Below are 14064 nucleotides of genomic sequence, written 5' to 3'. Positions count from 1 at the left end.
TCCCACTAATTGACTTCTCTTTATGTCTCTATATGTCCCTGTCTCTGTATCTCTGTTTGTCTCTGTCTTTTTCTGTTTTTCTCTCTCTTTCTTTGTCTGTCTCTGCCTCTATTTCTGTGAGAGACACTTCATGTCTCTCACACATAAACAGAACATTTTTTAATGATTATAGCTTTGTAGGATAGTTTGAAATCCAGTACTGAAAAACCCATTTCCTTCTCGTTTTTTTTTGTCTGGAATTACCTTTGAGAGTGCTTGCTTTGGCAACACATATACTAAAATTGAAATGATACAAAGAAGATTAGCGTCCCTATGTAAGGATGACATGCGAATTCATGAAGCAGAATTACCTTTGAGATGCTTGACCTTTTCTTCCTCTATATAAATTTCATTATTGCTTTTCTAGCTTTATAAAATATTCCTTTGGTAATTTGATTAGTATAGCCCTGAATAAGTAAATTTAGGTAATATTGCTACCTTTATTTATTGCCACAACCTACCCATGAGGAAATAACCTTTCTCCAATTATTCAGTTCTATATTTCTGAATGTTTTATTATTAGAGCTGTATAGTCTCCAGGTATATTTTAAAATATATACCTCCCAATGATTTCATAGTTTCTATAGTTATTTGGAATGTAATTTTTCTTGTTAGAAAATCTTGCTGTGCTTTATATATACATATATATGAATGATAATGATTTGATGATTTATCTTTATTTATTTTATATTATGTAAATTTTGTGCTCATTATTTCAATTAATTTTAATTGACTCCAGATTTTTTTTATAAGAATAGCTTATAATCTGCAAATAACAAAAATTTTGCTTTTTCTTTGCCTATGCCTGTTCACTCAACTGATTTATCTTGTCTAATTGCCATTGCTAGCACTTTGGACATCTTAACTAGTAGTGGTGATAATTGGGTATAATTGATTGACCTCTGATCTTGTTAAAAAAATTGTAACTTTTTTCTAGCACATATAACATTTTCTCCTGTATTTAGAGAAATTCTCTTGTACTTCAAGCAATATGATTTACTATAATAAGGAAACATTTTCTTTTGTATTTAGAGAAGTACAATTTACTATAATAAAGGTCTTTACTATAACAAGGAAAGATCAATTCCTTGAAAGGACAAATCCAGAATTACTAGTATAAGCATAACTTGGTCATAGTGCATAACCTATGTGATGCGTTGTTATTTACCTCATCCTAATATTTTATTTGCAGTTTCTGAATTAATGCTCATTAGGGATAGTTGTCTAGAGTTTTCTTTCTCTGCTTTGTCTCTCTCCTTGGTGTATGTATCAAGATTAAAAAATATTTGGGAGAGTATCTTTTTTTTTATTATTACAATCTACTTTTGAAATATTAGAATTGCTTTTTTCCTTGCATATTTGACAGTATTCATCTATAAATTAACTTAGTCCCTGGGTTTTTTTCCCCTTTGGGATTTAATTTATGACTTGTTTAATATCTTTATCTGCTATTGCATTATTTAAATAGTTTTTAATGATATAAATAAAACTCCATTCTATGTCTATTGTTTCATCTGGTTTAAATTCCACATATCAGGAAGCCCCTTCCAAGAAAAACTTACCATCTTTAAACTCACTACCATGTTGCTAATTGACACCATCTATTTCAGCCTCCCTTTTTCTTCTGTGTTTGAGGGAATGCTTCTTTTATAAAAGACAGAAACTAGACATTGACTCACTCCCTTTTGAATTTGCTGCTCTGCTAATTTTCAACTCCATAGAACAAGATGACCCTGTACCTCTAGTCACCCCTCATTTATCTCACCCCCATTTCCTGTGTCCTTTTTTTGTTCCTTTTTCTCATGGGATTGTAAGTTACTTGAGGAAAGGGACTCTTTTTTAAAAAAATAGCTTTTTATTTACAAGATATATGCATAGGTAATTTTTCAGCATTGATCCTTGCAAAACCTTCTGTTCCAACTTTTCCCTTTCTTTCCCCACCACCTCCCCCAGATGGCAGGTAGACCAATACATTTTAAATATGTTAAAATATATGTTAAATACAATATATGTATACATATCCATACAGTTATTTTGTTGTACAAGAAAAATCAGACTTTGAAATAATGTAAAATTTACTTGAGAAGGAAATAAAAAATGCTAGTGGACAAAAACAGAAGAGATTGGAAATGTGATGTAGTGGTTCACACTCATTTCCCAGAGTTCTTTTGCTGAGTGTAGGTAGTTCTATTCATTATTGAACAAATGGAACTGATTAGGTTCTCTCATGAAGAGAGCCATGTCCATCAGAATTGATCATTATATAGTATTGTTGTTGAAGTATATAATGATCTCCTGGTCCTGCTCATTTCACTCAGCATCAGTTCATGTAGGTCTCTCCAGGTCTTTCTGAGATCCTGATATGACCTGCTGGTCATTTCTTACAGGACAATAATATTCCATAACATTTTTATGCCACAATTTATTCAACCATTCTCCAATTGATGGGCATCCATTCATTTTCCAGCTTCTAGCCACTACAAAGAGGGCTGCCACAAACATTTTTGCACATACTTTAAGATCTCTTTGGGATATAAGCCCAATAGTAACACTGCTGGATCAAAGGGTATGCACAATTTGATAACTTTTTGAGCATAAATCCAAATTGCTCTCCAGAATGGCTGGATGTATTTACAATTCCACCAACAATGTATCAGTGTCCCAGTTTTCCCACATCCCCTTACGCATTCAGCATTATCTTCTCCTGTCATTTTAGCCACTCTGAGAGGTGTATTGTGGTATCTCAGATTTGTCTTAATTTGCATTTCTCTGATTAATAATGACTTCAAGCATCTTTTCATATGGCTAGAAATAGTTTCAATTTCTTTATCTGAAAATTGTCTCTTCATATCCTTTGACCATTTATCAATTGGAGAATGACTTGATTTCTTATAAATTAGAGTGAATTCTCTATATATTTGTGAAATGAGGCCTTTATCAGAACCTTTGACTGTAAAAATGTTTTCCCAGTTTATTGTTTCCCTTCTAATCTTGTCTGCATTAGTTTTGTTTGTACAAAAGCTCTTTGATTTGCTATAATCAAAATTTTCTATTTTGTGACCAATAATGATCTCCAGTTATTCTTTGGTCACAAATTCCTTCCTCCTCCACAGGTCTGAGAGGTAAACTATCCTATGTTCTTCTAATTTATTTATATTCTCATTCTTTATATTAGATCATGAACCCATTTGGACCTTATCTTAGTATATGGTGTTAAGTGTGGGTCAATGCCTAGTTTCTGCCATACTAATTTGTAATGACCATGTATTAAAAATCAGCCGGAGTCAGGAATTCAGGTTAAGGGAAAAATCTTTACTGAAGTGAAGAGGTGAAAAAAGATTGTGATAGCAATATGGGCAAGAAGGATTGCGATAGCAATATGGGCTGTTGCAACAAGAAGCCAGCTAGCAGAGAGAGACCTGAGCTGAAAGGCCATTGCAATAGCAATGCGAGCAGTCTCTCCTTCCCCTTCCTTTTCCACTCCCCTGCCTCCACCCACCAAAATTGTCATTTCCTATACAACACATAAGGACTTGCACAAAGAGTGGGCGGGGGCCATTCTTTCTCCAAGCTTATATATTAATAGAGTTATGGTCCAATTACTATTTAGCCTCATGTGCTTGGGACCTCAGTGCATCAACTTGAGCCTCAGCCCATTACACTAATTTCCAATTTTCCCAGAAGTTTTTGTCAAACAGTGAACTCTTTTCCCAAAAGCTGGAGGCTTTGTGTTTGTCAAACACTAGATTATTAAAGTTGTTGATTATTTTGTCCTGTGAACCTAACTTATTCCACTGATCAACTAATTTATTTCTTAGCCAATACCAAATGGTTTTAGTGACCACTGCTTTATAATATAGTTTTACAGCTGGTACAGGTAGGCCACGTTCATTTGATTTTTTTTTTCATTAGTTCCCTTTAAAGTCTTAACCTTTTATTCTTCCAGATGAATTTTGTTGTTATTTTTTTCTAGGCCATTAAAATAGTTTTTTGGGAGTCTGATTGGTATAGCACTAAACAAATAGATTAATTTAGGTAATATTGTCATCTTTATTATATTTACTCAATATATCCAGGAGCACTTAATATTTTTCCAATTGGTTAAATCTGACTTTATTTGTATGGAAAGTGTTTTGTAGTTTTGCTCATATAATTCCTGACTTTCCCTTGGCAGATAGATTTCCAAATATTTTATACTATCTACAGCTATTTTTAATGGAATTTCTCTTTGTATCTCTTGCTGTTGGATTTTGTTAGTGATGTATAAAATGTGAGGATTTATGTGGATTTATTTTGTATCTTGAAACTTTGCTAAAGTTGTGGATTATTTCTAATAGCCTTTTAGTAGAATCTTTGGTGTTCTCTAAGTATACCATCCTATCATCTGCAAAAAGTGATAATTTGGTTTCCTCATTACCTACTCTAATTCCTTTAATCTCTTTTTCATCTCTTATAGCCAAAGCTAGCATTTCTAATACAATATTGAATAGTAATGATGATAGTGGTCAACCTTGTTTCACTCCTGATCTTATTAGGAATGGTTCCAGTTTATCCCCATTAGATATGATGCTTACTGATGGTTTTAAACAGATGCTACTGACTGTTTTAAGGAAAAGTTCATTTATTCCTATATTCTCAAGTGTTTTTAATAGGAATGAATGTTGGATTTTATCAAATGCTTTTTCTGAATCTGTTGAGATGATCATATCGTTTTTGTTAATTTGATTATTGATATAGTCAATTATGATAATAGTTTTCCTAATATTGAACCAGCCCTGCATTCCTGATATAAATCCTACTTGGTCATGGTGTATTAGCCTGAGGCTGATTTTCTGTAATCTTTTTAAAATCTTTTATTTAAGATTTAACATTAATATTCATTAGGGAGATTGGTCTATAATTTTCTTTCTCTTTCAACCAACCTGGTTTAGGTATCAGTATCATGTTTGTGTCATAAAAGGAATTTGGTAGGAGTCCTTCATTCCCTATTTTTTGAACTAGTTTATATAATATTGGAGTTAATTGTTCTTTAAATGTTTAGTAGAATTCACATGTAAATCCATCTTGTCCTGGGTGTTTTTTCCTTAGGGAGTTGATTAATAGCTTGTTCTATTTCTTTTTCTAAAATGGGACTATTTAAGTAATTTACTTCCTCTTGTCTTAATCTGGGAAGGCTATATTTTTGAAGGTAGTCACACATTTCACTTAGGTTATCAAAATTATTTACATAAAATTGGGCAAAGTAACTCCTAATTATTGCTCTAATTTCATCTTCATTAGTGGAGAGTTCTCCCTTTTTATTTTTAATACTAACAATTTGATTTTTCTCTTTCCTTTTTCTAATCAGATTCACCAAAGCTTTATTTTGTTGGTTTTTTCTAAAACCAACTCTTAGTTTAATTATTAATTCAATAGTTTTTTATTTCAATTTTATCAATTTCTATTTTTAATTTAGAATTTCAAATTTAGTATTTGATTGGGGGGTTTTAATTTGCTCTTTTTCTAGCTTTTTAAGTTGCAATCCCAATTTGTTGATCTTCTTTTTCTCTATTTTATTCAAATAAGCCTCTGAAGATATAAAACTTCCCCTTATTACTGCATTGGCTTCATCTCACAAATTTCGGTGTCTTGTTTCATTGTTGTCATTCTCTTGGATGAAATTATTATGTCTATGATTTGCTGTTTTACCCATTCATTCTTTAGGATGAGATTATTTAGTTTCCAATTACTTTTTGGTCTATTTACCCCTAGCTTTTTTTTTTAATGTAGTTTTTATTGCATCATGATCTAAAAAGAATGCATTTACTATTTCTGCCTTCCTGCATTTAATTTTGAAGTCTTTATGTCCTAATAAATGGTCAGTTTTTGTATAGGTTCCATGAACTGCTGAGAAAAAAGTATACACCTATCTTTCTCCATTCAGTTTTCTCCAAAGATATATCATACTTAACTTTTCTAATATTCTATTTGCCTCTTTAACTTCTTTCTTATTTGTTTTGTGCTTTGATTTATCTAAGAGGGCAAGGTTGAGATAGTTTTGCTGTCTATTTCTGCAACTTTCTGAACTTCTTCTTTAAGTATTTAGATGCTATACCAGTTGGCGCAAATATGTTTAATATTGATATTGCTTCATTGTCTATGCTACCCTTTAGTAAGATATAATTTCCTTCCTTATCTCTTTTAATTAGATCAATTTTTGCTTTTGCTTGATCTGAGATACAGGTGGCAACTCCTGCTTTTTTGACATCACCTGAAGCATAATAGATTCTGCCCCTGTCTTTTGCCTTTACTCTGTATGTGTCACCCTGCTTTAAATGTGTTTCTTGTAAACAACATATTGTAGGATTTTGGCTTTTGATTCAGTCTGCTATCCACCTCCACTTTATGGGAGAGTTCATCCCATTCACATTTATGGTTAAAATGACTAATTCTGCATTTCCTACAATCTTATCATCCCCAAATTATGCTTTTCTTTTTCTTTCTCCCCTTACATCCCTCCTCAATATTAAACTTATGGGCACCACTTGCCTCATGCAGCTCTCCCTCTTTAGAATCCCTTCCACCTCCATTGATTTCCTTCCCTTTTCTTATACCTTTCCCTTATTAAACTTTTCCTTTTCCCTTTTTCTTTCCCACTTTTTAATAAAGTGAGAGAAGTTTCTCTGTAAACCAAATATGTCTTATTATTTTCTCTTTGAGCCAAATCTGATGAGATAATATTCATACAATATTCCTCTCTCTCCCTAAATTCCCACAGATATGATAGATTTCCTTTGCCTCTCTCCTTCACCCTTTTTCTGATACTATCCCCTTTCTACTTCTACTTCCCTTTTTTATATTATATCAGTAAAATCAAATTATACATGCACTTTTTATGTATGTCCATAACAGAAAGCAGGTCTCAAGAGTTCTTTTTACCTTTTTCTGCTTCTCTTGAGTCCTATGGTTGGAGGTCAAATTTTTTGGTTAGCCCTGGTTTTTTCATTAGAAATAAATGGATTTCACCTGTTTCATTAAATGTCTCAGCTTGACTGGGTAGTTTATTTTTGGCTGCATTCCAAGTTCTTTTGCCTTTCAGAATACCAGATGCCAAGCTCTTCGATCCTTTAATGTGGAAGCAAGTAGATCCTGAGAGATTCTTATTGTGGCTCCTCGGTATTTGAATTGTTTTATTTCTGGCTGCTTGTAATATTTTTTCCTTAGTCTGATAGTTCTGAAATTTGGCCAGAATATTCCTTGGAGTTTCTATTTTAGAATCTCTTTCAGAAGGTGTTCAATGAATTCATTCATTGCCTATTCTACCTTCTGATTCTATTACATCTGGGCAGTTGTATTTGATGATTTCCTGTAAAATAGTGTCTAGGATCTTTTTTTCATCATAATTTTCAGGAAGTCCAATAATACTCATATTATCTCTCCTATATCTATTTCCAGGTCTGTTGTTTTTTCCAAGTAGACATTTAACATTTTTTTCTATTTTTTCTTTTTTCTTTTTTTTTTGGTTTTGCTTTATTGATTCTTGAAGCCTCAATGAATCATTCATTTCTATTTGTTCCATTCTTATCTTTTAATGAGTTATTTTCTTCATTAGCTTTTTTACTTATTTTTGTATATGTCCAGGGTTTTTAAATGAATTGTTTTGTTGTATGGAATTTTTTTCCATTTCATTAATTTTTTTTTAAATGAGTTATTTTCTTTTTCCAATTCACAACTCCTACTTTCCTGGGAGTTTTTTTGTTTTTTTATCCTTTCCAATTCACAAATTCTGTTTTTTTTTTTTTTTTTTGGGAGGGAGTGCTTTACTTTTTCCAATTCACATTTCAGAAAGTTGTTTTCTTTTTCCACTTTATCAAATTTTTCTTTTAGTGAATTATATGCCTTTTCTGTACTCTTGCAGAGCTTCTCTTTTCTTTCCCCATTTTTCTTCTAGCTCTCTTTTAAGATCTTTTATAATTTTTTTTTTTTGGAGAGCCTTGTGTGATGGATACCAGGTTACATCCCCCTTTGGTGTTTTGTCTGGAGACTGTCTGCTATTAGTCTCCTCAGGGTTGAAAACCTGCTCTCTTTATGTATAGAAGCTATCAATAGTTAGAGTTCACTTGGCTTTTTTTACTCATTTAAAAAAAAGCCCTTAGGGTCTGCTTTTAGGGCAAGGAGGTTATCAGCTTCCTCTGAAGAACAGGAATAGATATATGGACAGTAGCTATCCTGCAAACAGGCTGTAAAGAGCAGCTTAGCTGTGAAAGTGCCCTTGAAAGAGCCCTACAGCAGAAGTATTGCTGCCTTGGGCAGAGCCCCACCTGCTGTGAAGAATTGTGGCTGGCTTGGGCAAAAACCCTTCTCTGTAGAATGTGGCTGCACAGCTGTGCTGTGGTCCATGCTGAGTCACTTCTGGTACTGGGTGGGTGTGGCCAGATCCTGTTAAATTCTGGTGCCTTTTGGAGTACACTCTACCTTTGGTATTTGTGTAACTTCTCTGCTGATCTACTGCTTTGCAACCAAAGCAGAGCAGCCAACCCGTGGTAGAGTCCTCCCTGCAAATTCTGCACCAGTGGAGACTGCAACCGTCCCTGGTCTGCTCAGTGTGCTAGCCTCCATGTTCTGCCTCTCTATCTGCACTGGCATCCTCCTGTCTGATCAGGACAAACCTTTTCTAGCGATCTTCCAGATTATCTTTGACTGGTAATTTGTTGTATTCTCAATATTCGTGGATTTTACCAATCAAGCACTATTTCTGAGGCTGAATTTGTTAATTAATAGTGAGCTTAGAAGGGCAGCTTAGAATAACATGTGTGTCCTCTCTGCCATCTTGGCTCCAAGGGACTCTTTTTAATTGCATCTCAATTATTTTGGTGCCTGGCACATATGGGTGATTGAAAAATATTTATTGGATTAGTTTGGATATTCTCTCACCTTCTTTGTGGTAGAAGCTATATTTATCCCACCATCCCATACATACAAGCTAATTTTTACTTTAAAGTTATCAAGGCAATCTTAAAATTTTGTTTAGTTCATGAGCTTAATACCTCAGTCTGTTGACTGTTACTTTCTGATCCACTGTTTTTTAAATAGCTGAAAGGATTCCATGAGTTCTCTGATGCTTTATTGGTGGATCATGAGGAGTAATTCAAGCAAAGAATCTTAGCTCAGCTGAATAATCTCACTGTGTCTTCAATCCCTATCATAGTCAAATATCTTTCTCCTCTTATGACTAACTAAATCTTTTTATTAATGGTTGATTAATCTCAAAGTGTCTCATTCTGTTCCAATACTGAAGCAAAGCTAAATCAGATATAACTCAGAACACCCTTGATAATTAGTTAACGCAATGGTATCATACTCTCCAATGATCTTTATCTTCACTGCGCTTCAGCTTCTCTTAAGTATATCTGAACTTTATATAAAAGGCACAGCTAGGTCTTAAAAGACAGATTTAAGTTAGCTCACCTAGTCATATATTTTTTCCACTTCTACTGTTTCATTCCTATTGAACCTTCTTTGTTGCTCACATCATGTATTCTAGTTCCTTTTTATTTTCACAGTCCACTGATTCTGTTTCACTGATCAAACTCAACTCTGTTTTATCTAGTAAGCTATCTCTTCCAACATTCCTAAATCTCTCTATACATTCTTAGCCTTTTATTTACCTTCCTTGGTAATCTCTTGTGCAAATTAATTTTTCTTTCTCTCCTTCAAATTCTTGGCTGCTAAAAATTGCTAAAGGAATTTGCATAACATTAGAAATTATTCTTTCATGCAGTTATTCTATCAAATATCAGATGGCATTTCAGGATCAATATCTTTCTAATTATTGTGTGACTATCAATTATGTGACACTTTAGCATCTGAAAAATCTTAAGACTCACCCAAAGAACAAAGGAACAGTGGAGATAAACAGTATGCAACAAGATAAATGAGGATATATGCAGAGAATCAGTATAAAAGATGTCACTGAAGGCATATATTATCCTAATTGCTTATCCCTCAAATAAGTATAGACCAGTCACAGTCTAAGGCATGATGGATAGTCTATTTATTCTATTGATATGAAAGTGATAAAGATTCTCAGTGTATGGGAAGGATATTTATCTTTGTAGTATATTTGTAAGAGGACATAGATAAAATTAACACAGAATGGGGATACACAGATCTGTTGTGATCTGCAGTATTATAGATAATAGCCATATCAACAAAATCACAGAGCCTTTTTGATACATCTCATAATAATGATCTGATAAAAATATCTCCCATCTTCCAAGACCCAGTCAGATATCACTTTGTTCATAAAATGTTTTCTGATTCCATTAATTGAAAGTATCATTTGCTTTTTTTCCTATTAGAAGACTTTGCTTGTAGTATATAAAGTACTACATAGAGTACACAGAGTACAGTATACGAAGAGCTTGTGCCATGCATCATTAAGGGAAACAGTTAGGAGCAATGATATTGTGACCTATATAGTGGGCTAGCTTATGCAACATATTATTTCCTTTATTGGATTGTCATCTGCTTGAAGACACATTTAGTTGGGTAATATATAGCAAAACCTTCTCTAGTCCTGAAAGTCAGAAAAAGATGTCAATAGAACAGAAATGAAGAGCTTTGGGGGCAAGAGGAACTCATATGTTTTTGACATTAGTTTATGAAAGCAATCATCACATAGAATCATGTTAGAATTAGGGAAAACATTAGAGATTTTCTTGTTTAACATTTTCATTTTAGAGATGAGAAAATTAAGGACCAGTGAGATTAATGTCCAAAGTTCCTTAGTTAACTCAAACATAAATTGGGACCACATACCAGATTTCATGACTCTCAGTTCTTTTCAGTGCTGAAGACTCCTACATTAGGATTTTATCTGATATTGACTCCTTTGCTAATAAGAGACACAGAGGGATTGCACTTTTCTAAAATGACCCAAGTTCATTGCTTCAGAATTATCCTTCACTCTTCCTCTCAACTTTATTTATTTGGGTTTATGTTATGCCTACTTGCTCACTCCAAGATAGAATGTAGATAAACTGAGGCCAGGGAATATTGTGTTCATAGTAGGCAGTCAATAAATGTTAATTTATAATAACACCTATAAACATGTATATGTAGTGCCTACATATAAAATGTTTTCTTTATCACAATGATATAAAGTAGGCAGTGAAAGATAATTACATATATTATCACTGACAAATGAAGTCTAACTCAAAGGATACAAATAATAAGTGGCAGAGAGGGGAATTCAAAACTGCATCATACAATTCTAAATATGACATTGCTCAACACTAAAATTCTTTTTCATTGATATGAATCATATGACATTGCTTATGATATCATTTTAAATTTAAAATTCATTGATCTAGGAAAAATAAAATCAAATGCAACAAGTTTTACTATTTGTAATATATATCCCATTATGATAAAAATTTCCTTTTTTTTCTTACTGCTTAAAAAAAAAAACTTTTATTTACCTATTTGGTAATTCACATGACGATTACTAGAAGCTTTTTTTCATAAATTCAGAACCTTGACAAACTTTTCTCTCCTCCTAAATGCATAAACAAGTACATGAATTTAACTCTTAATTAATGAACTTCCATTGGTTAATTAAGCTAGGATATAGGTACTGATGAGTATTTTATTATCACTGAATTTATTTCTTTTTGAAATACAAATTTCTGTACACTTATAGAACTAAAATATTCTAACTTGGTTTTGAATGTGGTCAGAAGCAGTTGAGCATATGGACATCCAAAGCAATCTCTTTGGTCATTATAACATGAAATTATATTTTATTACTCATTTACTGTATAACCAGTACTATCATCATTCAATTTTGTAATTTTGCTGATTATGCCTAGTAATACTCAAGAACAAAAGCTATCATACAGTTTTCTTAAAGAGCAAGATAGTAAGACTTGTTTTGAGAATTTTCATTAATCCATATCCATTGGACTGAATAAGCGCCAATTCTGAGTCTCCTCAATTCTGAACCTTTAACTGGTTAATGATGATACCCTGAATCATTAGAAGAGAAACTTGTTTGACTTTAAGTTGCTAAAAGTATTTCCTTACTGCTCCTTTTTATTTGCTTGGCATGAAGCTGACTGCAGTCTTTCATAATAAAACCATTGAGGTCTACATGTTCTTGTTATTCCAGTATCATACTGAGCCAAGGTTTGGAGGAGCTTCTGTTGCCATGAGAATTGGCTTTTGTGAAATGCAGTCACCAGGAAGCAGTGGATTATAATAAACCTTAGTTTTCTATAAGCATATCTTCCTTCCAACAGATGGTGGTCTCTTTGAAGTTAATGCAAGCACCTTACCCAGAGGGGAACAATTGAAGCCAATTGTGGTAATCAAACTATATTAATTTTTTTCAATAAAGAGACAGCTCCATTTCAACAATACTGGTTTTATTTTTTAAACAGTGGAATATAAAAACTGCTTCTATTGAAACCTGTATTACCAGATCACACATTTATATGAGGGATATTTAAATATTAGCATGTATACTTCCAGCTTTCTTTTTGGCTATTGCTAGGAGTCAAAGATTTATGAATAAAAATTAGGGCTGTATAACCTCATAATTTCTAAAAAATCTAAAATGTTGAAAAAGGGGCTACTCTAGGAATAGAATTCTTTGAACAATATTGTATTTGTTAAATGTTTATCTTTGTTTTTCAGTATTCTCAAGAAGACTTTAAAAATTCAAGGAAATAACAGAATTATATGCCAAGCAAGTTTAGACTAAAAGCCATATAGTTCCAATTTGTAAAATTATTTTAAATGTCAAAGAGAGTGAATAAAGAGTTTTCTAGGTTATTATTGTTGCTAGTACAGTTTCTGACACAAACTGAGGTAGGCATATAAGTAAATTCTGGTTGATTAATTGATTTGCTAGATAACCTAATGCTATGGCTTTGGCCTGATTCAATCATTATACTTGTGATCTTTTCTCTAAAATTATTTTTATACATTTAGGATGATTTGTCCATATCTGCTTCTTAAAGTTGCCAATTTCCTTCAGGGATTTTGTTTAGACTATCACCTTCTTTCTGATGACTGTAACTATTTGTAATTCATTCCAAAATTACTTTCTATATTATGTATATATGTAAATATATACATGTAAAGATAGATTAAAGATAGACATGTTTATCATCTATCAAGATTTATTTGTATTGTCTAGGTCTCTATAAATATCTACCATCTTTTTTTAAATCTCCATCTCTGTCTTCCCATGTTCCAAAAATCTTAATATATTTCTAAAGTATTAGTGTCATTAGTGTTTGTGTGCATGAATATTTCTTGTTTGGTAATTTTTGACTTGCCAAAACCCTATGGATCAATTGTCCATGATAGTGGACTGGTTTGCATTTCCTTCTCAAGTTTTATGAAAACTTAAATGATGTACCCAGGGTCACACAGATAATGATTTAGACCAAATGTGAATAATATTCACTGGGCCTCCAATCCCTGGATTCTATCTACTGTATCACCTTTATGACATATCTATCTACCTATCTATATTAATATATGTATGTAATATGTTTATAAATATATAAATATATGTACATATATTTACATAAATGATGGTGAAAACTTATGATTGCTTTAAAGTTAATTCTGTTCTGATTTTACTGATTTGCATATGAAGAATTGTTATTTAGTCATTTTCAACCTGTCTAATTCTTCATGACCCGCTCTGGGGTTTTCTTGGCAAAGATACTAGAGTAGTTTGTCATTTCCTTCTCTACTCATTTTACAAATGAGGAAACTGAGGCAAATGGGGATAAATGACTTGCCCAGGTCACACAGCAATGTTTAAGGACAAACTTGAACTCAGGAAGATGAGTAGTCTCCCTAGCCCCACTTCCAGCACTCTATCTACTGTGTACTTGTATACCCCATAAAGATCTGAAACATGTTTTAACACAGGATGCCCAGATAACTTATAGACAGAGTGGAAGGAGTGGCACAAACAACTTGGGTTACAGTTTAAAACTACATTAAATATCTGTACTGTAAAAC

At 32.8% G+C, this 14064-nt stretch overlaps 1 non-coding gene across 1 annotated transcript; it reads left to right on the top strand.

Moving 5' to 3' along the window:
* Positions 1 to 251: 251 nt before the first annotated feature.
* On the top strand, positions 252 to 355 carry LOC127563566 (U6 spliceosomal RNA). The gene has a single exon (XR_007954016.1). It is a non-coding gene; the product is annotated as a U6 spliceosomal RNA (small nuclear RNA).
* Positions 356 to 14064: the final 13709 nt, after the last annotated feature.

Source organism: Antechinus flavipes, chromosome 4 (genome assembly GCF_016432865.1).
Source record: "Antechinus flavipes isolate AdamAnt ecotype Samford, QLD, Australia chromosome 4, AdamAnt_v2, whole genome shotgun sequence".
In the NCBI taxonomy this organism is placed as follows: Eukaryota; Metazoa; Chordata; class Mammalia; order Dasyuromorphia; family Dasyuridae; genus Antechinus; species Antechinus flavipes.
This window is presented reverse-complemented; position numbering and strand designations above follow the sequence as displayed.